The following is a 13,483-nucleotide window of genomic DNA, read 5'->3' as shown; positions in this document are numbered from 1 at the left end:
AATAAAATAAATTGGATCCATAAAATAATAAATCCGTCATTAACTGTAATGTCTAGACTCTAGAGTTCCTTTATAATGAGTTGAGACGTTGACTCCAACAACAATTAAAATATGTAATGATTTGATAGCGCTGAAAATGGAAAAATAAAACTCTTACGAGAAGTAAAACCATATACCTATATTATATTATATACAAATATTAAACGAATTCGATACTTAATTTTATAATGTATTATATTATTTTATAATATAATTTATGATATCTGAAATATAAAATATTATTATTACAACTAGTTTGTCACCGAGAAATAAGGAAAAGCTGTTAACTTGAATTTATTTGAAGCAAAGCATTACTGGATCATGCAATAAGGTAGGCGATGTTTGGATCCTGTGTCTCAACTCCATTCTCAATTATTATCTTAGCGTATGCTCGATTACACTAAGCTCTAGCGCTTGAAAGTGGAACTAAACGTTGCGCACAGAGAAACAAAACACAGGAAAATTCCCTCAGTGTCCATTCTTTATAATCCCTATTCGCTGTGTAGCCTATATGGAACTACATCCGAACACGAGCTTTGCTCATGCGTATGTTTCTGATTTTTTATTTTATTAATTTTATATGTAATTTGGTATAAATAAATATAGTAAATCAAACGTCATTATTTTGTTCCTTACGGAGTGGGTGTATGTTTGTCCCGTATTTTAAACTGCTGTATAATTGCATGCATGACGTCTATATTGTTGATTATTAAAGCCTCAGAGATGGTTTATAAAGCTAATAATAATAATATCAACATAATTATGCACGTACTGTGCATATTATTGTTTGTCATAAAAGTATTTTCTGGATTCTCGAATGTAATGAACTGGATTTTGGAATAAACTAGGATGTTTACATGAATTATAATTAGTCATTTCCATTCAATAGCGTATGTTTTTTTGTTGAATTATACGAGCACATAATCCTTCATATAAATGTTCACAAATACATATTATTTAATTTATCAAAAGCGTAGTCAGTTAATGTTGATCAGTTTGATTTATATAGGAGAAGAATGCGCGCATTGTGTCAGTCCTGCTTTTATATACATAATGCATAATTATTTAGGAAACGTCACCGAAAATGTACATTAAAAACGAAGCATGTTAACAGATTGCAATTACACGTTTAATTTATTGTTATTATTGATTCCCTGCCGCGTTTCATCACATATTCCACCTTTCAACCCCGGTTCAAAACAAACCGGCTGCAGCAGCATAAATAAATTTAATCATCAGAGGATGAACGACATGCAACGCGCTGTAACCTAGCAACACTTTGTTTAAACAAAGGACAGCAGATATTCTTTGAAGTCGAAGAGATGCATTAATCTATTTGTAAACAGTATAGTGTAAAGGAATTCAAAAGAAACAGTACAAGGCATTCTATCCCATTCCCATGGAATAAACGCATTTAAGTATTTCAAGACATCATTTTTCTTGGCTGAACTAGGTCGGATGGCAATTTCTTATCTTTCTTCCTCAATGACGCGTGGCCTACAACCTCTTGTTTCATTGGGATGGTTTCTTTTCACGACTACATTAATATCGAGAAGTTGGGATCTTTCAGACTGCTGAAGCAATCTACAGTCAAGTACACCAGAATTTATCGCCCTACCACTAGCCATGAAAAATCAGCCACCAGTTTGGTTCAACAAAACACCAAACGCAATCGCTATTTTGTGTTCGGAAATCCATTCATTTTTTCTTTCTTTGCATGTATTTTTATTTCATTCGAATGGGAAGCGGCAAATAAGAGAACGTGTATTTTATGTTACATCTTGAAGGTGAAATGAGTTTTTTTAGTCATTTTTCCCCAGCAGATAAAGGCAGACTTCGTCACACAGCTAAACCTTTGTATAGAAGAGATGTTAAACGTGTGATGGCGAATGCTCAATCGAGTCTCGCTGCTTGTGTTATATGGCCGGCCCCGGATTGTGCATAATGGTCGTTGGCTCTCCGCGTGGCTGAGGTATGATGGAGCCGTGCCGTGCCGATGGTCGCCAAGCCGAGCGCAGAGGAGGCCTTGCCATGTGTGTGTAGCGACTGTAGCAGGCAGGGAAGCGGGCGGGAGGCCCTTGTGAGAAAGTGCAGTGTCCGCCATTGAGCGAGGAGCTTTGGTGTTTCATTTTTATCGACATCCCAAGTTATTGGATACCGTGGTGTAAATGGAGCCCCATGAATCTCGCAAACGGAGGTTGGTGTTTGTTCGCTTTGCTCTTATTCGTAGCATTTTGTGCTTAGCACCAGTAGTTGCTTCGCCTATTACGGAGCTGATATTCGGTTCATGAGTTTTTCTATATGTACCTTGTGTTTCAGGTGTTGTGTGCGTTCGTACATGATCCTATATGTAAACACGCGGTGAGTTGTTTGTTTGGTGTGTTGTTTGCTGTCTCTCAGTGTCGAAGCGACGGCGGCCATTTCTGGAAACAACTCTTCTGCCGCATAGCTTTCTCGTCGTCTTTGTTTAGTGAAGTCTTGTCATAAGAAGAGTGGCATGGCGCCTCAAGTTTTAACAATTTAGTGGTTCACATAGTGAGATGGAAAGCAGTGTTTGAGAAAAAATAAAGATATTATTTGAAGACCAGCAAATTTTAGTGTAATTTAATGCTGACGTGTGTGAATGTGTATGTGTGTGATACACCCGTCAAACACAATGGAATTATATTCCAACAATATCACGTTGTGTTTTTTGGCTGTGCTGTTTCTCGTATCGATTGTGGAAAGTTATCGTTTCTGAATTAAGACCAGTGCAGAAGTGAGCTAGCGTCTGGGATGTGGAATGACTGACTACGCCCGAAGCCCTGTTGGTGTCGAGATTCTCTTGCCGCTACAACTTAAGGATCCCAACGCGCGGCGGTGTCTCTTATCCCAAGACTCTGCCGGGAATGTTTCGTCTAAAACAATAGACGAAAAAAGGAGATCGCCAAGACTCGTCGCACGGTACTGCAAGCTTATATCAGAGGGTACGTGAGGTTGGTTTGTCATATTTGTATGCAGCTCGGCTGGGGTTTGGGGAGGGAGCCGCTGTATGCGGGTTTGTACTCCCCCCGCAGCAACGGATGCATGTTGGGGCCGTAGCCAGGCCGTAATGTTCGATCGAGGGGAGTGAGGGAAGCCATTTTGTTGAGTGGTTCTCTGCTCGGGGTACAGTCACAAGAAATATCAACTAGACTCTGAATGTTTATTTACTGGGGTATTACAGTAATATGAATTATTTAATGCCTTGGGATTTGAAGTGTTAATTGCTTTCAGAAATAATTTACTGCAGGGGAAAGCGGGTGTGTGTAGTTGGTTGCATTTAGTAGACTTGTTAGTCTTTACATATATTAACAGCTGTATAACTTGGTAATAAATGAGAAATTGACTTTGCCAAGATTACAAATAACCTTCTATTTAATTAGCCTACTTTTATTTCAGTATTAACGTTCAATTAAATTTGATAATACTTTTTTATTGCTGAAGTGTATATTCATAATATTGTGTATGCTGTAATGAGAGAACTTATCGATTTCTACATTCTAATTGTTGTATGTACTTCTATCTTGGGGTTGAAGGTACTTTAAAATAACATAGAGGCTCGGGGTACAGTCAGAAGAAATATCAACTAGACTCTGAATGTTTATTTACTGGGGTATTACAGTAATATGAATTATTTAATGCCTTGGGATTTGAAGTGTTAAATGCTTTCAGAAATAATTTACTGCAGGGGAAAGCGGGTGTGTGTAGTTGGTTGCATCTAGTAGTGTTGTTTGTCTTTACATATATTAACAGCTGTATAACTTGGTAATAAATGAGAAATTGACTTTGCCAAGATTACAAACAACCTTCTATTTAATTAGCCTACTTTTATTTCAGTATTAACGTTCAATTAAATTTGATAATACTTTTTTATTGCTGAAGTGTATAATCATAATATTGTGTATGCTGTAATGAGAGACCTTATCGATTTCTACATTCTAATTGTTGTATGTACTTCTATCTTGGGGTTGAAGGTACTTTAAAATAACATAGAGGCATGCTTTTTACATAGTTTCATAACCATATATTTATTTCTCTTGTTTGTTTAATAGCGGTAATTGATTCCAAGCCTTCGTTTTCCCTTTAAGTGGTAATAATATCTTTCGTATAATTTTTTATCTTTACATTTCCTTATCATTCAACTCAAAGGTGTTTATATTGTTACAGCACTATTTCCTGAGGAGATAGATTGTTTTGTCGTAATATTTATATTACCCCGATAATAATCCAGTTTTACCAGTTTACTGCTGACGGTAATGGCCGACAATGAATGACAAATGGAATAGTTGACAGAACTGTTTTGATTAGTTCTGTTGAGGGGTGGGGTAACTGGGGAATACGATTACTGGCGCTTCAACTACATAATATGCATATAGTTAAGGGCGGTTTTACACGATGATTGTAAATGCACTGAATTTATAGGCCTACTCAGTATTATTTATAGACTCTTTTACATAAGATCGCGATTACATTGTATTCTTGCATCGTTTATAGATAATACAGTTTAATATTGAAATAAAATGCTCATTAACATAATATTGCTATCACATCGATTAAACATGTCATACAACATAATAGGCCTATGTACAGGCTGGTACGAAATAAAATGCTCATTAACATAATTACTATCACATCGATTAAACATGTCATACAACATATATACAGGGTGGTACGAAATTCTCGCGAGGGAACACCACAACATTACTACTTTTCCAAAATTGACTCGAATTAAATATATGGATCCGAGACTTGCTTTTCCGAAAGTTGACATTTAATTTCGAGCGATGTGGCAACACCGTATAATGAAGTTTATGACATGCGACTTAAGACACTGTTGCAGAAACAAAATGTCAACTTTTCGGCGAAATAAGTCTCTGATCTAAATACTGACAATATTTTCGACAAAGGTTCCTCATTCCATTGCTCGAATTACTGACCACACTGTAGAAACGTAAAAATAAAGACCTCCCCCCCCCCTTTTTTTTAAAATTGTTTGAGTCTTATTTTCATTATCGAAAAAAAAATATTTTTATAGAAATGTTTATAAATAGAATTTACTGAGTCTGTCGTAACATTTCGCTGTTTTTTATAGAGCCTACGCTCATTTTTTTTTCATCTGAGAGCATTAACCAGTGGCGTGCGATGCAATTTTATGTGAGGGAAGCAATAATACAAATCTTTATAGGTATATAGTACAAAACTGATAGCAATCAACTTACCTAAATATATTTGAAGACCAAAGCAATTCTCTTCTCTTTAGCAGCAAAATAATCGAAGAACTGGGCATAGAAATCTTCATTATTATGATTGGTTTCCAGTAATTTCTTCTCTATAGAATATGGCTAACGAATCCGCTTCAACTGACCACACTGTAGAAACGTAAAAATAAAGACCTCCCCCCCTTTTTTTTTAATTGTTTGAGTCTTATTTTCATTATCGAAAAAAATATTTTTATAGAGATGTTTATAAATAGAATTTACTGAGTCTGTCGTAACATTTCGCTGTTTTTTTATAGAGCCTACGCTCATTTTTTTTTTCATCTGAGAGCATTAACCAGTGGCGTGCGATGCAATTTTATGTGAGGGAAGCAATAATACAAATCTTTATAGGTATATAGTACAAAACTGATAGCAATCAACTTACCTAAATATATTTGAAGACCAAAGCAATTCTCTTCTCTTTAGCAGCAAAATAATCGAAGAACTGGGCATAGAAATCTTCATTATTATGATTGGTTTCCAGTAATTTCTTCTCTATAGAATATGGCTAACGAATCCGCTTCAACCAGTACAGACGCTCACAAGCAAACACTGTAATGGGGGCAGATAAAGTTTTTTTTTTATCTTACACCAAGTTAATAATGTCACAACAAGTGCTTGTACAAATTTTGGTCACTCGAGCGCAATTACGAGGACCGTAAAATATTTCCCTCGTGCCGTTTACAGAAAGAAAACACAGTTTCATTTTATTGGAGTAGATACAAGAGTTGAGCTATTTTTCACCATATTCATCACTGGAATTGATACATTTGTAATACCATGGTATCGACAGAGAGGTGCTAACGACTGTTACACACTGGTTCCGATCCCAGGCGTCTGACTTTTATAACACAGGGATACAGAAGTTGATCCCACGGTATGACAAATGTCTCAGTTCCGGTGGGAAATATGCTGAAAAATATCTCAACAATTGCTGTATCTGTTCCAATAAATCTTTCCTTGAAATTGTGTTTCCTTTCTGTAAACGGCCCTAGAGAAACTTATTTCAAGGCCCTCGTAATTGCGCTCGAGTGGCCAAAATTTGTATTGCCATTATTAACATGGTGGAATAAAACAAAAATAACTTTTTTTTCTGCCCCATTGAGAATGTTTGCTTGTGAATCTGTCATAACATTTCGCTGAAATATTTCATATAGAGCCTATACCCATTTTTTTTCATCTGAGAACATTAACCAGTGGCGTGCGGTGCAATTTTATGTGAGGGAAGAAATAATACAAATCTTTATAGGTGTAGTACAAAACTGATAGCAGTCAACTCGCCTAAATACTATTTGAAGACCAAGCAATTCTCCTCTCTTTAGCAACAAAATCACCGATGAACTGGACATACAAGTCCTCAATACTGTGAATGGTTTCCAGTAATTTCTTCTCTATAGAATATGAATAACGAATCCGCATCGACAAGGACAGGCGCTCAGAGAAAGAATTTTGTGACATTTTAAGATTAGAGAATTCATAGTAATAATAATAATAACAATAATAATAATAATCCGTGGCGCTACAGCCCATGAAGGGCCTAGACCGACCAGCCGGCTGCTGACCTCACGCCCACATGCCGAAGCAGAGGTGGACGATCATCCAACCAGAATGGAGGTATCGTGTGGTTAGCACGATGATCCCCCCCCCCCAACCGTTAGAGAATTCATAGTTCACATGTTTAAAATATATATGCAATAAATTTCTTCTTTTTCGCTTTATGAACAGAAAAAGCAATGCTTTCTCTTGCCTTCCATGTACGGCACGCCACTGGAATTAATACATGTGAAGAGCACGGGAAAAACGTCATAAGTCCAAAATGATCTATTTTCTGTTTTAAATGTCGTATAATAGCTCAGGTAGTGTAGATTTGTGTAGTTTAACTGTATAGAATAACATTCTTATTTATCCAAAGAAATTTGAAGTATGGTAACCCAAAGACTGTAGATTATAATGGGTCTTGAAACTTTTAACTTGCTTTCACAGTAAAACGTGACTTATCAGGTTTTTCCCCTGTAGTCTTCATGTGGAAACGACAATAATACATTTTTTCCTTTTACCAGTTCTGCAATATACGAAGTTCGTCTGAGTGTTATGGCTTATGCGGTACAAATGTGCTGTTACAAATGATTGTACTAGGAAGATTCGCTACCTAGGCCTACCATGTTCTCTTTTCTAATTTAAATGATTTAGAGATTTTATTCTATGAAACTTTTACGATACAAGATGTTACCAGTGCCCATTCATTACAGACATGGGTGTGGTTGAATTATAAACAGTAATCTCACTAGAGGTTTTGATTTATCTAGAGGAAATCAAAACTCGAGTGGGATTTAAGAAGAAAGTATATAAAGTTTAGAAGAAATAAAGTACTCTAATAGGAATAAAACATTAATTGACTTATTGAGATTCTATTTCACTAATGTTAGCTTCATCAACACGTTTGAACAGAGCCGCCATTTTCAGTTGACTATAAACAAATGACGGTCGCTAAGTATGTTTTATAGTATCGTAAAGAATTTGGAGTTTGAAATGTTGGCAAACAAAGAAACAAATGCTAGAGTAGTGATAAAAATAAATGCTAGGGAAGCGATCAAATTAAACAAATGCTAGGGAAGCGATAAAATTGTGCGATAAGCAGCCATGATTGATTGAAATACGTCCTTTTGTACCGTTTTATTGGTCACAAGTAGTATGACGTAGTAAAAGTGTAATAGTCACACTTATCACATTCAATCATCAGAAAGTAAATATTCTTTTCGCGCAGTTGCTATTATCATAAAACAAAATGACGGTACCTTAATAAATCTGGTCTCTGAAAATATCAAATACATATGAATAAAAAATTAACATTTCCTTACGTATTTAGAAAGCAGTGTGTGCAGAACAATTTTCTTTGAAGCTAGCATACAAAATGTATTCGGCTTCGTTATAATGTTAAACGATATTTCTTTTACGTATGTTTTAGAATGTTAAATACAGCATGAATTATGCATGTAGGCTACGTAAAGTTTGTTGGTTCTTATTTATTGTAGTACATACTACTTATTACTAATACAAAAATGTCATGCCGGGATATGTTCGAAATAAAAACGTGTTGTATCGAGTACACTACCGTTAGTAATAATGTCAAAAGTCATTTAGAAGTTTATCGATAATACTGTTAAAACGTTTAACCAAACTGTTGAAATATATAACATTGCGATCATGATAAAACTATAATAGCTTACTTATTAACAGTGATTTGATACGTTGCTAATATGACGCGATGTAAAAGGACCGGTTTGTATACGTAGCTTCAGTAGCCTTCTGGCGCGGCATACAGAACAGAAACTCTAGCCGGCAAGATGTCGATAGTGTAGAAGACAAGTCTTGGTATATGAAAGACATGATAGTACAAACATTGTGACTCCTTGTAAGGCTTGGTAGAAAGTAAACCGACTGTTATACAGATGGGAAACGTTCTTGTGTTAATAATTTTAAAGCAAGAACATTATTAATTAAAGACATGAGAGCGAAGTTGATTTATTACATGTGTTAAGATCTGTTAAGACGTAAGATTTGCTTGTACATTGTATATCTTACGCTGTAAGATCTGATAAAGATTAAGCGGAATATTGTAAATGCGAGATATTGTTGCTAAGATACGGGTCTAGTTCTGAATGAGGAATGGGTTATTGAAGAGAGTTGAGACTTGAACCGACATCATTGCTAGTCTATCTATACTAATAATAAATCTGTAGCCGAAATTTTTCTGGTAATTTTCGATTTTCCAAAAATAATTAGTCCTAACATATATAATTAACCACCCTGAAACCGAAAATCGCTTTTTTGAAATTTTTGTTTGTATGTCTGTCTGTCTGTCTGTCTGTCTGTCTGTCTGTCTGTCTGTCTGTCTGTATGTATGTATGTATGTATGTATGTTTGTTTGTTACCTTTTCACGCGATAATGGCTGAACGGATTTCGATGAAAATTGGAATATAAATTAAGTTCGTTGTAACTTAGATTTTAGGCTATATGGCATTCAAAATACATTATTTAAAAGGGGGTTATAAGGGGGCCTCAATTAAATAAATCGAAATATCTCGCTTATTATTGATTTTTTTTGACAAATGTTACATAACAAAAGTTTCTTCAAAAATAATTTGCGATAAGTTTTATTCCTTGAAAAATTTTGATAGGACTGATATTTAATGAGATAAATGAGTTTTAAAATTAAAATAACTGCCATCTAAGGCCGTGTAATGAATTAAAAAACAAATGACTTCGTCTATAAGGGACCTTGGACAGCAACAATCGAAAGCTATGAAAGATAGCCTACAGAGAATGTTTCTGTGTTTGTATGAAGTAATATCGGAAACTAAATTAACCGATTTGTATAATTAATTATTACTTCACCATTGGAAAGTGTAGTTTCTCTAGATGGACATAATGCTATAATGTTATTACAGTAACTTCTGATATAATATAATATAATATAATATAATATAATATAATATAATATAATATAATATAATTTAAGTTATTTGAAGGGTTCAGAACCATAGTGGGCCAAGCGCCATTTACTGAATACGTAGAAAACAAGGGTTAAAATTAAGTTATTACCATAATTCAATGGAAACCTATAACAAGTAAAATAAAATATACACATTAAATCTAAATGATGTCAATCTTCATTAAACTATGGTTGCATGTAATAAAAATTAAGAAACCTGTTAAAGGAATTGTCATTGCTCCAAATGAGTGTCTCTGTACCAAAATGATCGCATTTTAATTATTTGGATGCAATTTAAATTAAGTAACATATTAAACGATTTATCCTTCTACCAAACACGAATGTTCCCTGGATCAAACGTCCTATTTTAATTATGTAATTACTTTATATTTATTTCTAACGGGTGCAGCGGAGCGCACGGGTACGGCTAGTAATGAATAAGATAAAGAATTCGTGACGTAGGGTCGTAGGCCTATTGAAGGTTGGCTGTGGAATTCATTCAAAGTGTTGTGCCCAAGGGAAGATCTTTCACTGCAAACCCAGCTTTTTCCAATTTTTCCTATTTTCTGCCTTTCTCTTTGTCTCCACATATGATCCATATATCTTAATGTCGTCTATCATCTGATATCTTCTTCTGCCCCGAACTCTTCTCCCGTTCACCATTCCTTCCAGCGCATCCTTCAGTAGGCAGTTTCTTCTCAGCCAGTGACCCAACCAATTCTTTTTTCTCTTTCTGATCAATTTCAGCATCATTCTTTCTTCACCCACTCTTTCCAACATAACTTCATTTCTTATTCTCTCTATCCACTTCTCACGCTCCATTCTTCTCCATATCCACATTTCAGATGCGTCTATTCGTTTCTCTTCATTTCGTCATACTGTCAATGTTTCTGCCCCATATAATGCCACACTCCACACAAAGCACTTTACTAGTCTTTTCCTCAGTTCTTTTTCCAGAATTCCGCAGAAGATGCTCCTTTTTCTATTAAAAGCTTCCTTTGCCATTTCTATCCTCCTTTTGACTTCCTGACTGCAGCCCATGTTACTGCTTATAGTACACCCCAAATATTTTATTCTGTGCACTTGGTCTACTGCCTAATTTAGAATTCGCAAGTTTATCTTCTGTAGTTTTCTTCCTATGGCGATGCTTTTTAGTTCCAGTAGCATATCCCTTAGTATCATCACCTCTCCTGCTAACAACGCCATATCATCAGCAAATCTTATACACTTTATTCTTCTTCCTCCTACTGTTACTCCTCCCATGTTCTGAAAACAGTTCTTCACTAAATCCTCCAAGTAGATGTTGAATAGGGTAGATAATACAGGGGCATCCTTGTCGTACTCCTCTCTCTATTTCACTTCCTTCTGACATTTCTTCTCCTATCCTGACTTTGATTCGTTTCATATAAAGGTTACTGAACAGCCTCCTCTCTTTCCAATCCACGCCAATTTTCTTTGGAAACCCCATCAGTTTATTCCAATCCATTCTGTCAAACTTCTTTTCTAGGTCCACAAATACTATATACACTAATTTATTCTTCTCTAGGTATCTTTCGTCTATTGTTCATAGCAGTCCAATTGCATCTCTCGTACCTTTTCCCTTCCTGAAGCCAAACTGCTCTCCTTTCAACTGTTCTTCCGTCTTAGAATATGAACGTCGATTCAGTATTCGCAGAAGAATCTTTGCCGAGTGTGATATCAGGCTGATGGTCCTGAACTCGTTACATTTCTTGACATTATTTCTCTTCGGTATTGAAAGCAACACTGTCTCCGTGAAATCTTCAGGCCAGTCGCCTTGCTCATATATTTCGTTGCATAATGATAGAATTTCCTTCTTGTCTTCGCTCAAGCACTTCACTAATTCAATGGGAATTCCATCCACTCCTGTTGCTTTCCCATTCTTCATTTCCCTAAACGCTAGTTCAACTTCTTCGCTTAAAATAGAAAATCGTTTTTCGTCTTCTGATCGGCTTCTTCGTCTTCTATAGCCAAGTCATCTGGACGATTCCCTGTCTCATAACTCTTCTACATATTTCGTCCATCTGTTCAGTATCCCTTGTCTGATTTCGTCCTCTATCAACCACATGGATTTGCTTTTCTTATTTCTGAAGTCCAAACTATAATATGACATTATTTTTTCAGAATTTATCAATAATTCAAAGGAAGTTTCATAATCTAGCAAAAATGTAGTGATAGTGATAGATTTATTGATATTAGTTCACAAAAGTACAAACTTAATAATTTAACAAAATGATCTATATACAAAAGTAGTTATACATAATAAATATACAATTTCCTGAACTAATTAATTTATCGCAAATCTCAATAATTTATTGGTTCAAACTTACACTTACGTCTGGTTTTAGTGCATGTTTAAACCCATCGTGATAACCATTAAGATTTTAAACCTTAATTATCTGCTCCTTTTCACAATTTACTACCATAAATATTTTAAAATCAATTTTTTTTTACATCTAAATTTATTCTATAACTTTCGTATTTATGTTTAGTTATAGGTACACTTATGCATGTTAACTAATTATTCCTGTCATCACACCGCATCTAGGTTAGCAGTTGTTGACATATAGCCAGCATACTGCAATAGCTGAATCGGTATTTTTCAGTGCATACAGTAGGTCAGTCTAAATTCCTGCAAAAATGTAACAAAATTCAAAGTTTAGTCTCTATATAATTGGTTTAAATACATAAAACGAATAAAATCAGTTGTATTACAAATTGAATTAATTCAAATGTATAGTCACTTTAAGGTGCAGTATCATCACTTGTCCTGGAGTCCTGACGAGAGAATCTGGCAACCCTGGTCGTAAAAAGAAAGGCGTTTGAAAATTGATCTATTCTTAATAGTAAATTAATATTTATAAATCGTGCAGTACAATAGAACGATGGTAAACAAAACTAATCCGCATAATTAATTAAAAAAATTATTTCCTCAACAGTATCCGAACCCTGAACTTTGTAGTGTGCGAGCAAGCACGCTAGCACAGAGCTATCGGAATGTTTGCAATGAATTGTCATAATCGGAGTTGTACTATATCGCATTTTGTACAGTAGTGGGGGGGGGGGGGGGAAAACCGGACCGACCCTTGTAGCTGATTTCTGAGCCTTGTTCACTCCAGAGCACGATAGACTGGTAACTAAGACTTGCAGCGAAATATTACTACTTAATCAACTAATTATTTCCAGAACATGAATTTACCAGCAATCGAAAAGTATTGGGAATAAATTTGAATAAGGAAAAAAAAAAAAGTTTCCTTCCCAGGCAGGATTCGAACCACGAAAGTCTTAGTTACCAGTCCATCGTGCTCTGGAGTGAACAAGGCTCTGAAATCAGCTACAAGGGTCGGTCCGATTTTTTTGCCACTACTATACATAATAGCTCTTAGGCATTAATTTGATCTTATTTTGAAATTGCGTTAGTTATGAAATACCTTCCTGTAATACTATTCGAATACTAACAAGGAAGGTTCACCAAGTAATAATGGATTTTCACAACGATTTTTTTCTCCTATACGTTCCATTTGAAATAAGAAATCTCTGTATACGTTTTAGCGTACCTACTAGAGATGACCAACGATCGAGAAAACAAGACTCAGCACCCGCAAAGCCGAAAACCCGCACAACAATGTTGTATTACGTCGTGTCCTTGACGTA

General features: G+C 35.4%; 1 protein-coding gene across 4 annotated transcripts in view; it reads left to right on the top strand.

The window, feature by feature from the left end:
• The first annotated feature begins 2,024 nt into the window (after positions 1–2,024).
• Positions 2,025–13,483, top strand: part of sbb (scribbler) — a 678,201-nt gene continuing 666,742 nt past the window's right edge. For 2 of the 4 annotated variants that reach the window (XM_069822329.1, XM_069822327.1), the window contains exons 1-2: positions 2,025–2,236; positions 2,359–3,005. The gene's annotated coding sequence lies outside the window, so the exon portion shown is untranslated. The remainder of the gene's footprint in view (positions 2,237–2,358; positions 3,006–13,483) is intronic. The other 2 variants (XM_069822330.1, XM_069822328.1) reach the window with 1 other exon arrangement.

Source organism: Periplaneta americana, chromosome 3 (assembly GCF_040183065.1).
Source record: "Periplaneta americana isolate PAMFEO1 chromosome 3, P.americana_PAMFEO1_priV1, whole genome shotgun sequence".
NCBI lineage: Eukaryota > Metazoa > Arthropoda > Insecta > Blattodea > Blattidae > Periplaneta > Periplaneta americana.
Note: the sequence above shows the minus strand (reverse complement) of the source record. Positions and strands in the feature narration are given on the sequence as shown.